Source organism: Eretmochelys imbricata, chromosome 1 (genome assembly GCF_965152235.1).
Source record: "Eretmochelys imbricata isolate rEreImb1 chromosome 1, rEreImb1.hap1, whole genome shotgun sequence".
In the NCBI taxonomy this organism is placed as follows: Eukaryota; Metazoa; Chordata; order Testudines; family Cheloniidae; genus Eretmochelys; species Eretmochelys imbricata.
In genome coordinates this window covers 338,535,462-338,552,813 of record NC_135572.1, presented here as the reverse complement: position 1 = coordinate 338,552,813, position 17,352 = coordinate 338,535,462, and the positions used below count along the sequence as shown (strand labels likewise).

At 43.7% G+C, this 17,352-nt stretch overlaps 1 protein-coding gene across 1 annotated transcript in view; it reads right to left on the bottom strand.

The window, feature by feature from the left end:
* CD36 (CD36 molecule (CD36 blood group)) overlaps nt 1-16,584 on the bottom strand; it is a 75,291-nt gene extending 58,707 nt beyond the window's left edge. The window contains exon 1 of the mRNA XM_077807871.1: nt 16,523-16,584. The gene's annotated coding sequence lies outside the window, so the exon portion shown is untranslated. The remainder of the gene's footprint in view (nt 1-16,522) is intronic.
* Nucleotides 16,585-17,352: the final 768 nt, after the last annotated feature.

The following is a 17,352-nucleotide window of genomic DNA, read 5'->3' as shown; positions in this document are numbered from 1 at the left end:
AGCAGGGGGTTGGACTAGATGACCTTCTGGGGTCCCTTCCAACCCTGATATTTTATGATTCTATGATTTTTTGACCATACGATGTTGTTCCAGGAAGAAGGATTGCTAGGAAGAGATGAGATCCACCTAACTAAAAGAGGGAAGAGCATTTTTGCAGGCAGGCTTCCTAACCTAGTGAGGAGAGCTTTAAACTAGGTTCACCAGGGGATGGTCACCTAAGCCCAGAGGTAAGTGTGGGAGTGGGTACCTGGAGGAAACACAAGGTGGAGGGTACAAGACAGGAAGCCTCCTGATTCATACTGAGAAAGTAGAGCAATTGGCTAGTTTTCTTAGGTGCATGTACTTGAACGCAAGAAACCTGGGAAACAAGAAGGAAGAATTGGAAGTCCTGGCACAATCAAGGAACTATGATGTGATGGGAACAACAGAAACTTGGTGGGGCAGTTCACATGACTGGAGCACTGTCATGGATGGGTATAAACATTCAGGAAGAACAGGACGAAAGGTGGAGAAGTTGCATTGTATGTAAGAGAGCGGTATGATTGCTCAGAGCTCCAGTTTGAAACTGGAGAAAAGCCTGTTGAGAGTCTTTGGGTTAAGTTTAGAAGCGAGAGCAACAAGGGTGATGTCGTGGTGGGCATGTGCTACAGACCACCGGATCAGAAGGATGAGGTAGAAGAGGCTTTCTTCGGCCAATTAACAGAATTCTCCAGAACACAGACCCTGGTTCTAATGGGGGACTTCAATCACGCTGACATCTGCTGGGAGAGCAATACAGCAGTGCACAGACAATCCAGGAAATTTTTGGAGAGTGTTGGGGGCCACTTCCTGGTACAAGTGATGGAGGAACTGAATAGGGGCCGTGCTTCTCTTAACCTGCTGCTTACAAACAGGGAAGACTTGGTAGGGGAAGTAGAAGTGGCTGGCAACTTAAGCAGCAGTCACCATGAGATGGTTGAGTTCAGGATCCTGAAAAAAGGAAGAAAGGAGAGTAGCAAAATACAGACCCTGGACTTCAGAAAAGCAGACTTTTAGACTCCCTTAGGGAACTGATGGGCAGGCTCCCCTGCAAAGCTAATATGAGGGGACAAGGAGTCCAGGAGAGCTGGCTGTATTTTAAAGAAGCCTTATTGATGGCACAGGAACAAACCATCCCAAAGTGCAGAGAGAATAGCAAACTCGATAAGTTTATGGAGGAGATGGTATGATGGGGTAACATGATTTTGATAATTAATTGATCTTTAAATATTCATGGTAACTAGGCCCAATGGCCTGTGATGGGATGTTAGATGGGGTGGGATCTGAGTTACTACAGAAAATTCTTTCCTGGGTATCTGGCTGGTGAATCTTGCCCATATGTTCAGGGTTCAGCTGATCGCCATATTTGGGGTTGGGAAGGAATTTTCCTCCACGGCAGATTGGAAGAGGCCCTGGAGGTTTTTCTCCTTCCTCTGTAGCATGAGGCACGGGTCACTTGCTGGAGGATTCTCTGCTCCTTGAAGTCTTTAAACCATGGTTTCAGGACTTCAGTAAGTTCAGACATAGGTGAAAAATTTATTGCAGAAGTGGGTGGGTGAGATTCTGTGGCCTGCATTGTGCAGGAGGTCAGACTAGATGATCATAATGATCCCTTCTGACCTTAATATCTATGTATCTAAAAATATGGTGGACAACAAGCTTGGCTTAACAGTGAAATCTTCGGTGAGCTTACACTCAAAAAGGAAGCATACAAGAAGTGGAAATTTGGACAGATGACTAGGGAGGAGTATAAAAATATTGCTAGCACATGGAGGGGTGTAATCAGAAAGGCCAACGCATGACTGGAGTTGCAGCTAGCAAGGGATATGAAGGGTATCAAGAAGGGTTTCTACAGGTATGTTAGCAACAAGAATGTAGTCAAGGAAAGTGTGGGACCCTTACTGAATGGGGGAAGCAACGTAGTGACAGATGATGTGGAAAAAGCTGAAGAACTCAATGCTTTTTTTTGCCTCTGTCTTCACAGGCAAGGGGTAGCTCCCAGACTGCTGCACAGGGCAACACAGCATGGGGAGTAGGTGAGCAGCCCTCAGTGGTGAAAGAACACGCTAAGGACTATTTAGAAAAGCTTGACATGTAGAAGTCCATGGGTCCAGATCTAATGCATCCAAGGGTGCTGAGGATTGGCTGATGTGATTGCAGAGCCATTGGCCATTATCTTTGAAAATTTGTGGTGATCGGGGGAGGTCCCGGAAATTGGAAAAAGGCAAATATATTTTAAAAAGGGAAGAAAGAGAACCTGGGGAACTACAGACCGGTCAGCTTCACTTCAGTCCCCGGCAAAATCATGGAGCAGGTCCTCAAGGAATCCATTTTGAAGCACTTGGAGGAGAGGAAGGTGATCAGGAACAGTCAACATGGATTCACGAAGGGCAAATCATGCCTGACCAAACTGATTGCCTTCTATGTTGAGAAAACTGGCTCTGTTGATACGGGGAAAGCGGTGGATGGGATATATCTTGACTTTAGCAAAGCTTTTGATGTGGTCTCCCACAGTATTCTTCCCAGTAAGTTAAAAAAGTATGGATTGGATGAATGGACTATAAAGTGGATAGAAATCTGGCTAGATTGTTAGGCTCAATGGGTAGTGATCAATGGCTCAATGTCTAGTTGGCAGCCGGTATCAAGCAGAGTGCCCCAGGGGTCGGTCCTGGGGCCAGTTTGGTTCAACATCTTTATTGATGATCTGGATGATGGGATTAATTGCACCCTCAGCAAGTTTGCAGATGACACTAAGCTAGGGGGAGAGGTAGATATGATGGAGCTGAGGGATAGGGTCCAGAGTGACCTAAACAAATTGGAGGATTGGGACAACAGAAATCTGATGAGGTTCAACAAGGACAAGTGCAAAGTTCTGCATTTAGGAAGGAAGAATTCCATGCACCGCTACAGGCTGCGGACAGACTGGCTAAACAGCCGTTCTGCAGAAAAGGACCTGGGGATTACAGTGGATGAGAAGATGGATATGAGTCAGCAGTGTGCCCTTGTTTCCAAGAAGGCCGATGGCATATTGGGCTGTATTAGAAGGAGCATTGCCAGCAGATCAAGTGAAGTGATTATTCCCCTCTATTCGGCACATCTGGAGTATTGTGTCCAGTTTTGGTTCCCCCAGTATAGAAGGGAAGTGGACAAATTGGAGAGAGTCCAGCGGAGGGCAACGAAAATGATTAGGGGCCTGGGGCACATGACTTACGAGGAGAGGCTGAGGGAACTAGGGTTACTTAGTCTGCAGAAGAGAAGAGTGAGGGGGGATTTGATAGCAGCCTTCAATTATCTGAAGGGGGGTTCCAAAGAGGATGGAGCTAGGCTGTTCTCAGTGGTGGCAGATGACAGAACAAGAAGCAATGGTCTCAAGTTGCAGTGCCGGAGGTCTAGGTTGGATATTAGGAAACACTATTTCACTAGGAGGGTGGTGAAGCACTGGAATGGGTTACCTAGTGAGGTGGTGGAATCTCCATCATTAGAGGTTTTTAAGATGACTTCCTGAGGTCTCTTCCAGCCCTAATAATCTATTCTATGATTTATTAAGGATAAAGATAGATTTTAAGTGATTATAAGTCAAAGCATAACAAGTCAGATTCGGTCAAATGAAATAAAAGCAAAACACATTCTAAGCTGATCTTAACACTTTCAGTGCCCTTACAAACTTAGATGCTTCCCACCACAGGCTGGCTGGTTGCCCTTCAGCCAGACTCTCCAATTTGATCAGTGCTTCAGTTGCTTGGTGATGATGTCTGTAGATGGAGGTAGAAGACAAAGAGCATGGCAAACGTCTCTCCCTTTTATCATGTTCTTTCTTCCCCCTTGGCTTCCCCCCGCCTTCAGAGGCAGGTGAGCGTTACCTCATCGCAGTCCTAAACTGACCAAAGGAAGAGGGGTGACTCACTGAGTCCAACGGATCCTTTGTTGTTGCCTAGGCCAGTGTCCTTTGTTCCTATGAGGATGGGCTGGATTTGTCCCATATGTGCCCTGGTGAGGTGTGAACTGCCCCTCTGCTCTTGGGGAGTTTTTGCCTGGGATTGCTTTAAGGCATGAGGACACATTTTCAGCCTCATAACTATATACATGAAATTACAACCTATAACATTACTATAACAACGATTACTATAACATTACCATAACATCAATGCTCAGTACATCATGAGCCTTCTGAACACAGCTGATATGACAAACTATGCATTAGATACCACACAATCATATTATTAGGATGAACATGGGGGTGTAGGGTGTTCCCATGAGGTACAGAATGTCACACCCTATCAAATTATGAAGTAGGCATAAACCAAACTAAACAGCTTGGATCAATAGCTCTAAAAGGTGTAAACAATATGATATTAAGTCTAAAGCCTAAGGAGAATGATTAAAATATCAATACAGGTATTGTTAAATGATCAAAGCACCCAAGAAAGAAGAGAGATGAAAAGCTGCTTTTGTCACTGCATGCACAGCATACAAAAAAGAAAAGGAATGATCCTACAAAGAGCTGCACAATCTGCTGTGAATGATACCTTATGTTGGTGTCTTGTTTAGGTGTCTCACACAGGTGGAGTATGGCACAGTACAGTGTCTGCAAAGGCGGATGGTCAATGAGAGACACTTTTGAGTACATGGCAAGATGGGTGGGAAAAAGAGCATAGGGCCTGATTTTTCTTTTTCTCATTACAGTGCACATAAAGAATTACTCGTTCAGGTAATTAGTTATACCAGCAGCAGGAAGAGGAGAAATGGATTCAGGGAGTCTTGTTCTTTTACTCAATTTTTCCAAGTCATAGCAAGACCCATTGTTGTTCAGAGAATTGATCCTGCAGAGAATTGATGCTGCCCCAAATGAAATGTCTCCCTGCTGAGTTTCACAACCCAAACACTGCAGCATTACACAGATATATAGAAACCAAAAAGCATAGAAGTTCAGAAGTGGCTGGTGATTCTGGGTGCCTTAATTTTTAGTGGCCCAACTTGACACCTTAAAAGGGCCTGATTTTCAAAAAAGTGCTGAACACCAACCTTTGGAAAATTGTGCCATTAGGGTGACTTTACTGGGCACACCCAAAAAATGAGACACTCAGAATTACTGGTGGTTTTAAAAAATGTTGGCCAAAAATTACTAGAAACTGACCAACAAAAGTGAAAGTGACTAATTTTTTTGCAGAGTGCAAGCTGTATGAATTCCAAAAAGCAGCTGAAATAGTGAAGAATAAAGTTGATGTGTTGAAACTGAAACAGTTTAATAACTGAGATTGTTTGGCTAAGATGGATAGAACTCTGCTGTACCCTATAGGAGAAAGGGGAAAGTCTTGTTGCTATCAAGATTAATTCACTTAACTCAAAATTTTGCTAACCCATAGTTTCCAGTAGTGTGTTGTGCTGCATTATTTGGAGTTTAGGATCTGATGTGATGAATGATACTAGTTTCTTAACATATTGGTATTAGTGAAAGGACAGATAAATTGTGTAAAATATACCCTGTAGCTCACCTTGAGTTGACGGTAGTAGTCACTGGCTGGGTAAAGAGCCCAAATACAAAGGAGTCTGAGGGGCTCTGTCTGAGGGAGCAGGGCTTCTGTTTTACCCTGGGTTTCCTACCTAGAAGGACAGAACCCTGTGTACAGACCTTGTGGGTCTGTCTTGGACCTTTGTGTCATCAGACTGGAGGCAGCAGAGCTGACTTTGAGGGACTGCACTGGGCAGGAGCTAAGCAGGAGGAGCAGTCAGTGAAATTGGACTGCGGAGCCATAGGTTGGAGCAGGCCCTGGTGGTTTTGGCTTTGCTGGACTGGAGCCAGCAGGCACAGGAGAGCTCATCTGGCCATCACTGAGTCTTTCTGGATTATTGAGTGAGGTTTTAGATGAGTGGGGATTAAATTGCAAATAATAGTTGGGCCTCAAACTGTGTGGTTTGGCTCATTTTTATTTGTAGATAGGTTTGGTTATTGCATTTTCCCCAAATAACAGGTATTTGTTATATTCATATTCCCAGTGTTGCTCAGTGCTCACAAAAGGGAAAGAAACATCTATAAAGGCAACCTGGTAGACACCAAGATTGCACACATTTTATGTATTATAGAAAGTGTCCTCTGGACACTTAAATCCAAGTTAAGCCTTGATTTGGTTCACAGTTCTTATGCTGTCTCTCTGGAAAGGGATGAATTTCCCTTTTATGGAATAAGTAAACTATCATAATTAAATCCTGAGTTCAGAATATGAATTCACCCACAAACTCTAGGTTCAAGAGTATAAACCACATCCCCTAGCTTGCAGTTGTACCAGAATCTCATCCTCTGTAGATCATACAGAAACGGAGCGGTGTATCACAAGAACACTCCTTGAATTTTGTGAAGACCTGGACCCAGATCTGAATCTGACCTTTGGAGCTAGTGTCCAACTCTGATACTAACAGCACTAGGCTTCTTTAATGTAACTGGCCATTGTTGTGCAAATAGAAAATAGCAGCTGGCCAGATTCTGCAGAGCAAGACGTATTAAAGACATTGGGCTATTTTTTGGAGTTGCACAAGCCATCCTCAGAAGAACACCAAGAAAGTGGGCCACAGTTATTTGGCTTTTGTCATCATCTTTTAACCGTCTTGTTCGGAGCATGTAGAAAGAATATTAATTGGAAAAATTGGCACTCTTTAGTATTAAATTCCAAAACAGCATGTGAAAGGATAAAAGAAAAGATTAAGGAATCAACCTTGTAAAGAAACACTATCTGAATATCATCAGTGGATTGGGCAGTCAGCAAAGGAAAAGCTCTGAAGCACCCAAGTTTCAGTGACAAATCAGAAGAAAAGTAAAGACACAAGTCCAAACAGACACTAAAAATGCCAAACAAAATTAAGAAAGGAGAAGGAGGAAAGGGAGATATTAAAGTCATCAGAGCAAATGTGGCCCAAAATTTAGACATTGTAACACATGGCATTTGCCAAACCTGGAGTAAAACCAATAAAAAAATAAAGTTAATAGAAGCATTTCTATAATAATTGTGTTGCCACTACCACCTCATGATTTTATTGCAAGCCTTGAAATATCTGGTTTGTTTCCCAAAGGCCCCAGCTCACACACTCAAGTGAGAATCTCAGCTTTCTTTTGAAAAAAAGGTAAGTTTCTAGCCATCATGGTTGTGTAGAAGAGCTTAAATAGATACCTGTGACAGGGAGGTCCACTCACCACTAGGATGGTGCCTCCTCCTGGCCACTCTGTTTCACAAGGTCAACGCTCCTTCCTATGGTTGCACGCCATCCTCCACCTCTGTCTCTGGGTCTGTGGCCCCTCTCTTGCTCCACAAGCTGCTGCTGCCTCTTTGTGACTTGACCTTCTTGCCAGCTCACCAAACAGTGAAAGTCCCTTCCCACAAACAGGCTAAGGCAGTCTTCCTATTCATTGCCCCACTGGTAGGTTGAGCAACCCGGGACCACCCCCCTACTCAGATTCCAGCTCAAGGACCCTCTAGTCAGCAGTCAAGCTCAATTCTACCCCAGAAGTTGCTGCATTTCCCACAGTCCTTTCCTAACCTTCTGTCTCTCCCTTCCTTCTCTGGATCTGCCAGCGGCACCACTCCCTCCTCCCAGGGAGCAACTGTGGGCTACATATCTCTGCAGGCACCAAACACTGCTTCTCCTGCCTCCCAGGGAGTGACTGCAGCCTTTCCCAGCAGCCACCTTTCTGCGGCGGACTTCCTGTCATTATAAGTGCAGCCCAGCTCATTCCTTCACAGCTGGGCTGTCTCCCTCAGTCCCAGGATTTCATAGCCACCTGATTCTTCTCAGCCGTGGCCTGTTGGGTTAATTAGCCCCCTTCTTAATCTTCATTAACCCTTTCAGGGCAAATGTGGGGTGAACACTCCATCACATACCTTCTCCCTCAAGACTGCAACTCTCAGGTGGGCAGGTACCTTCTCCCCTGGAGCTGTCACAGCTGGGCCTGCAGCTCATCTTGCTTGTGCTCCAGGTTTCTCACCATAAGGATCAACTTGCCATTCTCCTCCATGGTATCCCTGAATGTCACTCTCTGGAACTCTGAGTCTTCACGCAATGCTCACAAGGGCAGCTTGGTGGCTTTCAGTTTCTCCTATAGACCTGGCCCTTACTCTGGAGGCTCTTCTCCCAGAGTCTGAGTTCCCAGCTCGCCTCAATTAATCTCCATTAGTTCCCATAACCTTCAACTGGACCTATGAAGGACTCTTCCTTCTCTCCAATCTCTCTTTTCTCTTCTCCCTTTTGGCCCCTTCACCTACTCCACCATCTTAGTGCACCCCCTCTGGCTATCTGGCACTTCCTCTTGGTCCTTTCTGGACCCCTTGCCCTTCTCCGGGCTTGTCTCTTTTTTTCTCATCTCCCATTGGGACTCTGCTCTTCCCTGGGCTACTGTTCTGTTGTGACTGCTTCCTCACATGTCCTGGATCCCCACAGGTGAAACAAGTGTTTTTGTATTTTTGTGGATACAGACTAACACGGCTACCCCTCTGATACTTGGTACCATGCAAGGCACTGAATTTAGCTATATGAAGTGGAAATCTATCAACTTCATGAAAAAACTTGCACAGATACAGACAGACACCATCTTCCTCTCCAAGTGCAAACAGATGGACATCATACCAAATGGACTGAAGGTAAAAAAATCCATTGCAATCGACATACTACGCTCACTATGGTGAGAGATTGTGCCACACACTCTCAAAGAAACTGAGGAACCACCTGATCAACATCCTGTACAGCAAACAGGAGAAAATCAAGAATGAGCTCTCAAAACTGGAGACTCTCATACAAAACCAACCTTCCACACAAACTTCCACTTGGCTGGACTTTACAAAAACAAGATATGCCATTTACAATGCATACTTTACTTCTCTACAGAGGAAAAAGGACAGTAAACTATCTAAACTCCTACATGCTACAGGAGGCTACAACAGTGGTACTCTTAACTCACCCAACAATATCGTTAATCTAGCCAACAACACACTTAGCCCGGCAGAAGAGTCTGTCCTATCTTGGGGACTCTCTTTCTTCCCCACCACCCTCACGCACATGATACAGTTCTGCAATGATCTGGAAGTCTACTTTCACCGTCTCTGACTCAAGGAATATTTTCAACACACCACTGAACAGAGCACTGACCCACAGGAGCCCTCATACCAACACTACAAGAAGAAAAATTCTGCGTGGACTCCTCCTGATGGTCGAAAAGACAGACTGGACTTCTACAGAAAGTGCTTTCGCAGACGTGCACAGGCTGAAATTGTGAACAAACAGCATCACTTGCCCCATAACCTCCGCTGTACAGAACACAGTGCCATCCACAGCCTCAGAAACAACTCTGACATTATAATCAAAGGGGCTGACAAAGGAGGTGCTGTAGTTATCATGAACAAGTCAGATTATGAACAGGAGGCTGCCAGGCAATTCTCCAACACCACATGCTACAGGCCACTATTCTCTGATCCCACTGAGGAGTACCAAAAGAAACTACACCATCTGCTCAAGAAACTCCCTGCTACAGCATGGGAACAAATCTACAGAGACACACCCCTAAAGCCCTGACCAGTGGTATTCTATCTGTTACCCAATATTCATAAACCTGGAAATCCTGGACACCCCATCATCTCAGGCATTGGCACTCTTACAGCAAGATTATCTGGCTATTTGGACTCTCTCCTCAGACCCTACGCTACCAGCACTCCTAGCTATCTTCGAGACACTACCAACTTCCTGAGGAAACTACAATGCTTTGGTGATCTTCCTGAAAACACCATCCTGGTCACCATGGATGTAGAAGCTCTTTACACCAATATTCCACACAAGGATGGACTACAAGCTGTCCGGAACAGTATCCCTGATGAGGCCACGGCACAGCTGGTGACTGAGCTTTGTGACTTTGTCCTCACCCACAACCATTTCAGATTTGGGGACAACTTATACCCTCAAGTCTGCGGCACTGCTATGGGTACTCACATGGCTCCACAGTATGCCAACATTTTTATGGCTGACTTAGAACAACGCTTCCCAGCTCTTGTCCCCTAGTGCCCCTCCTCTACTTGTGCTACATTGATGACATCTTCATCATATGGACCCACGGGAAGGAGGCCCTTGAAGATTTCCACCATGATTTCAACAATTTCCACACCACCATCAACCTCAGCCTGGATCAGTCCACACAAGAGATCCATTTCCTGGATACTACACTGCAAATAAGTGATGGTCACATAAACACCACCCTATATCGGAAACCTACTGACCACTATACTTACCTATATGCCTCCAGCTTCCATCCAGGACACATCACATGATCCATTGTCTATGGCCAATCCCTAAGATACAACCGCATTTTCTCCAATCTCTCAGACAGAGACAAACACCTATGAGATCTCTATCAAGCATTCTTAAAACTACAATGCCCACCTGGGGAAGTGAGGAAACAGATTAACAGAGCGAGATGGGTACCCAGAAGTCATCTACAACAGGACAGGTCCAACAAGTAAAATAACAGAATGCCACTAGCCATCACATACAGACCTCAGCTAAAACCTCTCCAGCGCATCAACAATCTACAACCTATCCTGGAAAACAGGGTGGATAAAAATCAATGATTTAAAAAAAAAATTTAAAATCAGATTTTTTTTTATTTAAATCGGATTTTTTTGATAAAATGCTTTTTGAGGAAAAAAACCTATCTAAAGATAGTTTTAATTAAGATACATTATAGCTCAAAGGTAACTCATCATGGAATAGGGATTATATATTCTAATTCTATAGTATGAGACAATATATTCATGTAATGTTTAAGAAAAGTTTTGTAAATGAGTTCCAATAGTTTATGGATTAGGGACCCAATTTTATGGGGTTCCAGGGGCTTCTGTAAAAATGAAACCTACATCTATCACTGAGTTGTGAAGAATATCTATTAAGGTTATAACAACCAACAAGAATGCACTTTTATGTAGAAATCCATGATTAAATCAAATCTTCCTGACTAGTGATTTAAATCAAATCCACCCTGCTGGAAAACGATCCCCCACTCTCACAGACCTTGGGAGGCAGGCCAATCCTCACTTACAGACAGCCCCCCAACCTGAAGCAAATACTCACCAGCAACTACACACCACACCACACCACAGAAACACTAACCCAAGAACCAATCCCTGTAACAAACCCCGTTGCCTTCTCTGTCCACATATCTACTCTAGCGACACCATCAGAGGACCCAACCACATCAGCCACACCATCAGGGGCTCATTCACCTGCACATCTACTAACGTGATATATGTCATCTTGTGCCAGCAATGCCCCTCTGCCATGTACGTTGGCCAAACTGGACAGTCTCTACGTAAAAGGATAAATGGACACAAATCAGACATCAGGAATGGTAATACACAAAAGCCAGTAGGAGAACATTTCAATCCCCCTGGACATTCAATAACAGATTTAAAAGTAGCCATTCTTCAGTAAAAAAACCTTCAAAAACAAACTTCAAAGAGAAACTGCAGAGCTACAATTCATTTGCAAACTTAACACCATTAATTTGGGCTTGAATAGGGACTGGGAGGGGCTGGCTCATTACAAAAGCAATTTTCCCTCTCTTGGTATTGACGCCTCCTCATCAATTATTGGGAGTGGACCACATCCACCCTGACTGAATTGGCCTTCAACACTGGTTCTCCACTTCTCTTCACGTGCCAATACCTATTTATGCCTGTATCTGCAATTTTCACTCCATGCATCTGAAGAAGTGGTTTTTACCCACAAAAGCTTATGCCCAAATAAATCCGTTAGTCTTTAAGGTGCCACCAGACTCCTCATTGCTTTTAAAGTCAAATAAACAATCTCACTTGAGAGGAAAGTGTCCTGTTCACAGAACTGTAGTGTGGTGTTCTACTCCTAGTTTCTTGATATGGTACCAGATTTCTTTGACATGGAGACATTAGTCATCACCTGAGAAGCAAGCACTTGACTACCAAAGCAGACAGCCAAGATGAGGTCAAATGGAGATAGGAATTTTCCACTTTTTCATCCCTCATCTGTGGTATCTTCTCACTTAGGCACCATCAGCAATCAGAGGATTCCAGCACTTGCAATCCCAGCCTAAGGCACGGTAAGTAACTGAAAAAAGAGTACAAGCAATTTCTTCTTCTTCTTCCCCTTATCCCATCAATCTTCATCCCATGTGACAATAGCTTTATCCCTCAATAGTTTCCATATTCCTGGATACTTCCCTTTTTATGTATTGAGACCAGGATAGACTTGCACCAGTCTTCAGGAATTCTTATTTTGCCATAAGCTTTAACCACTCTGCTCACCCATTTTATGTCTCTCTCACCCAAGCCTTTCACCAGGTCCAACATCACTTTATCAGGTCCCGCTGCCTACCATTCTTCATTTCCTGGACTGCATTTCTCACCTCCTCCTCTGTTATGTCAGGCTCAGGCACCACATTGGTATCACATGTTGGCAACTCCACTTTTGCTTCATTTAAGAAACTCTCAAAATATTTTTCCACCTCTCCTTCACTTGTTTGGGCATTACTAGCCATCTCCCCTGATCATCTGTCATAAATATAAAGGGAAGGGTAATCACCTTTAAAATCCCTCCTGGCCAGAGGAAAAATCCTTTCACCTGTAAAGGGTTAAGAAGCTAAAGGTCACCTCGCTGGCACCTGACCAAAATGACCAATGAGGAGACAAGATACTTTCAAAAGCTGGAGGGAGGGAGAAACAAAGATGTCTGTGTGATGCTTTTGCCGGGGACAGAACAGGAATGGAGTCTTAGAACTTAGTAAGTAATCTAGCTAGAGATGCGTTAGATTATGATTTCTTTAAATGGCTGAGAAAATAAGATGTGCTGAATAGAATGAATATTCCTGTCTGTGTGTCTTTTTTGTAACTTAAGGTTTTGCCTAGAGGGATTCTCTATGTTTTGAATCTAATTACCCTGTAAGGTATTTACCATCCTGACTTTACAGAAGTGATTCTCTTTTACTTCTATTAAAAGTCTTCTTGTAAGAAAACTGAATGCTTTTTCATTGTTCTAAGATCCAAGGGTTTGGGTCTGTGGTCACTTATGCAAATTGGTGAGGATTTTTACCAAACCTTCCCCAGGAAGTGGGGTGCAAGGGTTGGGAGGATTTTGGGGGGAAAGACGTTTCCAAACAATGTTTTCTCAGGAACCCAGATAAAGTTTGATGGTGGAAGTCCAAAGGCAAAGGGTAAAATAGTTTGTACCTCGGGGAAGTTTTAACCTAAGCTGGTAAAAGTAAGCTTAGGAGGTTTTCATGCAGGTCCCCACATCTGTACTCTAGAGTTCAGAGTGGGGAAGGAACCTTGACATCATCATTTACAAATAATGTTATAATACCATCCCCCTTTTCTTTGGGTCTTATTTTTGCAATGTTACAGATCTTTTTTGCCATCCAGATTTGAGTCATTTACAGGCTTGGTGTACAAACCATCTAGGGCACTGTCTTTGGCCTTCCTCACTGCCTGCTTGGCAGCTAACTTGGTTTCTTTGTATTCCTTTTCATTTCCATTCAATGGATTCATTTCCTTTTTCTTTACACAGAATTTTCTTAGTTTGGATCACTATTTATATTCCATCAGACCACCTCCACTCCTCTCTTTCCTTTATTTTTTCCCATCTACATCATCCACAAACCTCTTCCATCACTGCAAACCATGTTCTTTTGAGGTGGTTCCACTTGTCTTCAGCTCATGCCAAATCTGTTTCCAGACATCTATTGGTACTGATTGCAAAAACATCTTTGCCACACTTCCCTCTAACTTTCTGTACTTTGATCTTGTTTCTTTTCAGCTGAGTTACCTCTTTGCTCAACACTCTGCAGCAATCTTTGCTGCAAGGCCTTTGTGTTACAGTACTACCAATTCTCTAGGTATCATTTTGCAGTCCATAATTTGGCACCACTGAGATTTTATCACCCATATCATATCAATCTGGTTTTCTACCATTAATGTGCATAACTAAATGACTCTCCCTCTTTTGGAACTGTGTATTGGCTGTCATCTATTGGTTGGCAATACACAGGTTTAGAAGCACTTTCCCTTCCTAATTCATAGAGCCTAAACCTATTTCACACACCCTTCTGTTTTTGCCTTTGTGTGCAGTCAAGTCGCCCAGCACCAACAGCACCTCCTCAGGGGCTGTTGTGTCCATTAGTGCCTTCAGGTCTCGACGGAAACTCTCCTTCTCTGTTGACATGCATACACTGATATCAGAAACATGATACACTCTTTAACTTGCAGTCATACAGCCATCAGTCTGTCATTTACTCTCATAACTTCAAACACCGTCTTCCTCAGCTCTCCTCTCCGACTCCATCGTGACCCCTTTTGTCATCCATGTAGAAGAGTTTCCAATCTAAGCCCAACTCCTTTGCTGCATTCCCTGTCTATCATGTTTTCTGTAGACACAGAACATCAATACCTCTTGTTATTATCTTACCCGCTACTTCCATACATTTACCTGTCAAATTGGATATATTTAGTGTTGCTACTTTTCTGATAAACAATTTAACTTGGTTAATCCAACTGAGAATAGCTTAAAAAAAAAAAGGTTGAATCCTACAGTTGAAGAGAAACTTCTAAGCACACTAGCTGAAAAATGATCCAACTCGGTATTGTTTGCTGCTGCATGAGAAAAGCAAACTTAAATAGCTATATAACTGATTGTTGAAAGTGTTTCCTAACTTTTAAGTTCAGCACATTTCTACACATGGATACAATTTACATTTACTTGATTATTCAACTGGCCATGGCTGTCTGGGAAGGATAGTTTTGCATCCATGATGATGAAGCCATGTATGCATATTTGTACTGCAGGTACTGCTGGCACTCCAGCAGGGACTGGAGGGGGGCCTGGAGGGTTGGTAGCAAATAGGGCTTTTGGTTTCTGTTTAGATTTTCTGACATTTTGTTTACTCCTTTAATAAAAACCACCACGCAGCCAGAGCTTTCAGAGGTTTGTTTCTTCATGGAGAGCAGAAGCAATCCGAGTTGCCATAAAGCTCTGTTTTCCGATACTTTGTTAAATATTTATTTAGTGCAAATCATGCTTATCTTAACCAAAGTGTTCAGACATTTGTTACTGGATTCTAGCGTTGCCATTTATCCTCTTTCCAATGGCATCTAAAGAACCTGGATCGTCACCAAGTTATAAACTCTAACAGATGAATTCAACTAACAGTATAGCTCCTGTGCTGACCACAGCTCTCACTTGGGTTCCTTTCCTTCCTCTCTTCTCCTCCTTCCAGACAACCACCAACTCAATCCTTCCCCAAACCTACTATATTGGAGAGCTGTTCTTGCTTACCCTGTTAAAGAAACAAGGCAAGAACTTAGTAATAATGCAATTGATGAAATTATAAAATAGAACCCTTGAGTTTGTTGGTTCTTTTGTTCTCTGTCTCTCTATAATAACTAGCTGAAAGACCACTTTCCTCCTTTTTTTCTTATGCTCAGTCATAACATTTAAGATCATCAGGGCTACTTTTGTTAATGGACCTTCAGTCTGAACGTATAGAGGCAGAGTGTTCTTACTGATGTGCTACTCAGCTCTGGAATTCATTGCCCTAGACGGAGCAAGAAAACAAATGCTGAGGTTGCTGATTTGGGTCCTGCAAAGTCATAGCTATGAGTCCCTTTGAATTAGGGGAACTGGGAGTGCAAAGGAGAACTGCTGATTTTTAGTTTTGTTTTTTAAAGTAAGGCCAATAGTTTCACATTAGGTTGCCTTATGTTGAATACCAGGGTTTATACTCCAGCAACTAAGCAAGTGAGGTTATTTTCAGAGGTGCTGAATAGCTGAAGTTTCTACGGACGATGGTGAAAGTTCTGAATGCTCCCTGAAAGTCAAGCCCTTATTTAGGTGTCTAAACATGGATTTAGGTGCCTAACCATAGAAAATCCAGTTTGAAAACTTAACCCACAAGCCCCTTTTTATTATAAAGCAAAACCAAGAAGTCCTGAAATCCAATCTCCTTTGGAGAAAGGTGGCTGGTACCTTTGGCCTCCACTCAGTCACCTGCACAGGATGTTTTCTTTTTCCTCCCCCCTCCCTAGCATAGGAAGGGTGTGTGAAAGAAAGAGAGAGAGAGAGAGAGAGAGAGAGAGAGAAAATGAGGGATGACAAAGGAGAATAGCCCCAGAGTTTGGAGGGGTGAAGAGGAGGTAATCCAAGCAGGAAGGGAGAACAGAGAGGGGGAACAGTCCCAGCAAGCAGAGGAGAGACGAGAAAGTGAGTGTGAAGAGTGGAACCCCAGCATGAGAGGGCAAACTGCTCCAAGCAGGTTGTGGCTGAGAGCAGAGGGAAAAAACACTGAGGGTGAACAGTGGGACACATTGCAGGAAGGATGGCAGGTGTACAGCACTGGGGTTAGGGGAACAGTGGGAAACACGGCATGAAGGATAGCAGGGAGGGCTGCACACTTCGGGATAAGGAGGCGGGAACGGAAGTGGGTGAGAGCAAGGGAAAGAACATGTTCTCTTACCCAGCTTCAGGCATTTCACTGGTGAATCTGAGCAGTGGATCTCAGAGCCCTCTGGGTATCCATAGGTTCCATATAGATTTTAGTTTAAAAAGCTTCCTTTGGAGATCTGGGCTCTCCAGAGAGCCATGCACGGTACTTACAAACATGCCCAGGAAAAGCCTTATCAGGCTTCCTTCCTGATTCTCTCCAGCCCTGCAGTCTGACCCTGTGCTGTATCTCGGTGCTGCTCCCCCAATGGGTGTGTTGTTTACCGTCTAAGCAGGCAGTCAGCATTTACAATCTTTGGGATCCATAAAAGGAGGAGAGGCAGCTCAGTTTCTCTCTCTCATTGACAAGGGACAGGAAGACAGGGCCTATAGGAAGCACGGGGGGGAAGGAGGACAGTTCCCCCCTTGCCTGACCTAAATGGTGCCCCTGGTCTAGGCTCTACTGCAATATAACAGTGTTTAATAATGAACAACTGAATCCTCTTCGTAAGAGTCCACAAGGACATTGTAGGGCAAAGTCAATCCTTACTCAATGGGAGTTTCTCTGAGAAAGGACATCAGAAAAGCGGAGCAAGGACTTCAGGAATTGGAACACAGTATGTAAACAATTGTGTCTCAGTTTCCCATCTGTAAACAAGGGAAAGTAGTAATCTCTTTCTTCCACCCTTTGTCTACGTTGTATGACTGGTAGCTTTCTGGGGCAGGGATTAGCTTTCACCCATTTGTACAATGCCTAGTGCAATGGGGCTGTGATGTCAGCAGGGGCTGCTAGGCATTAATGCAATGCAAATAGTAGAATAAAAATTCACTGAGTACACAGACATTTGCTAACTGTGAGTGCTA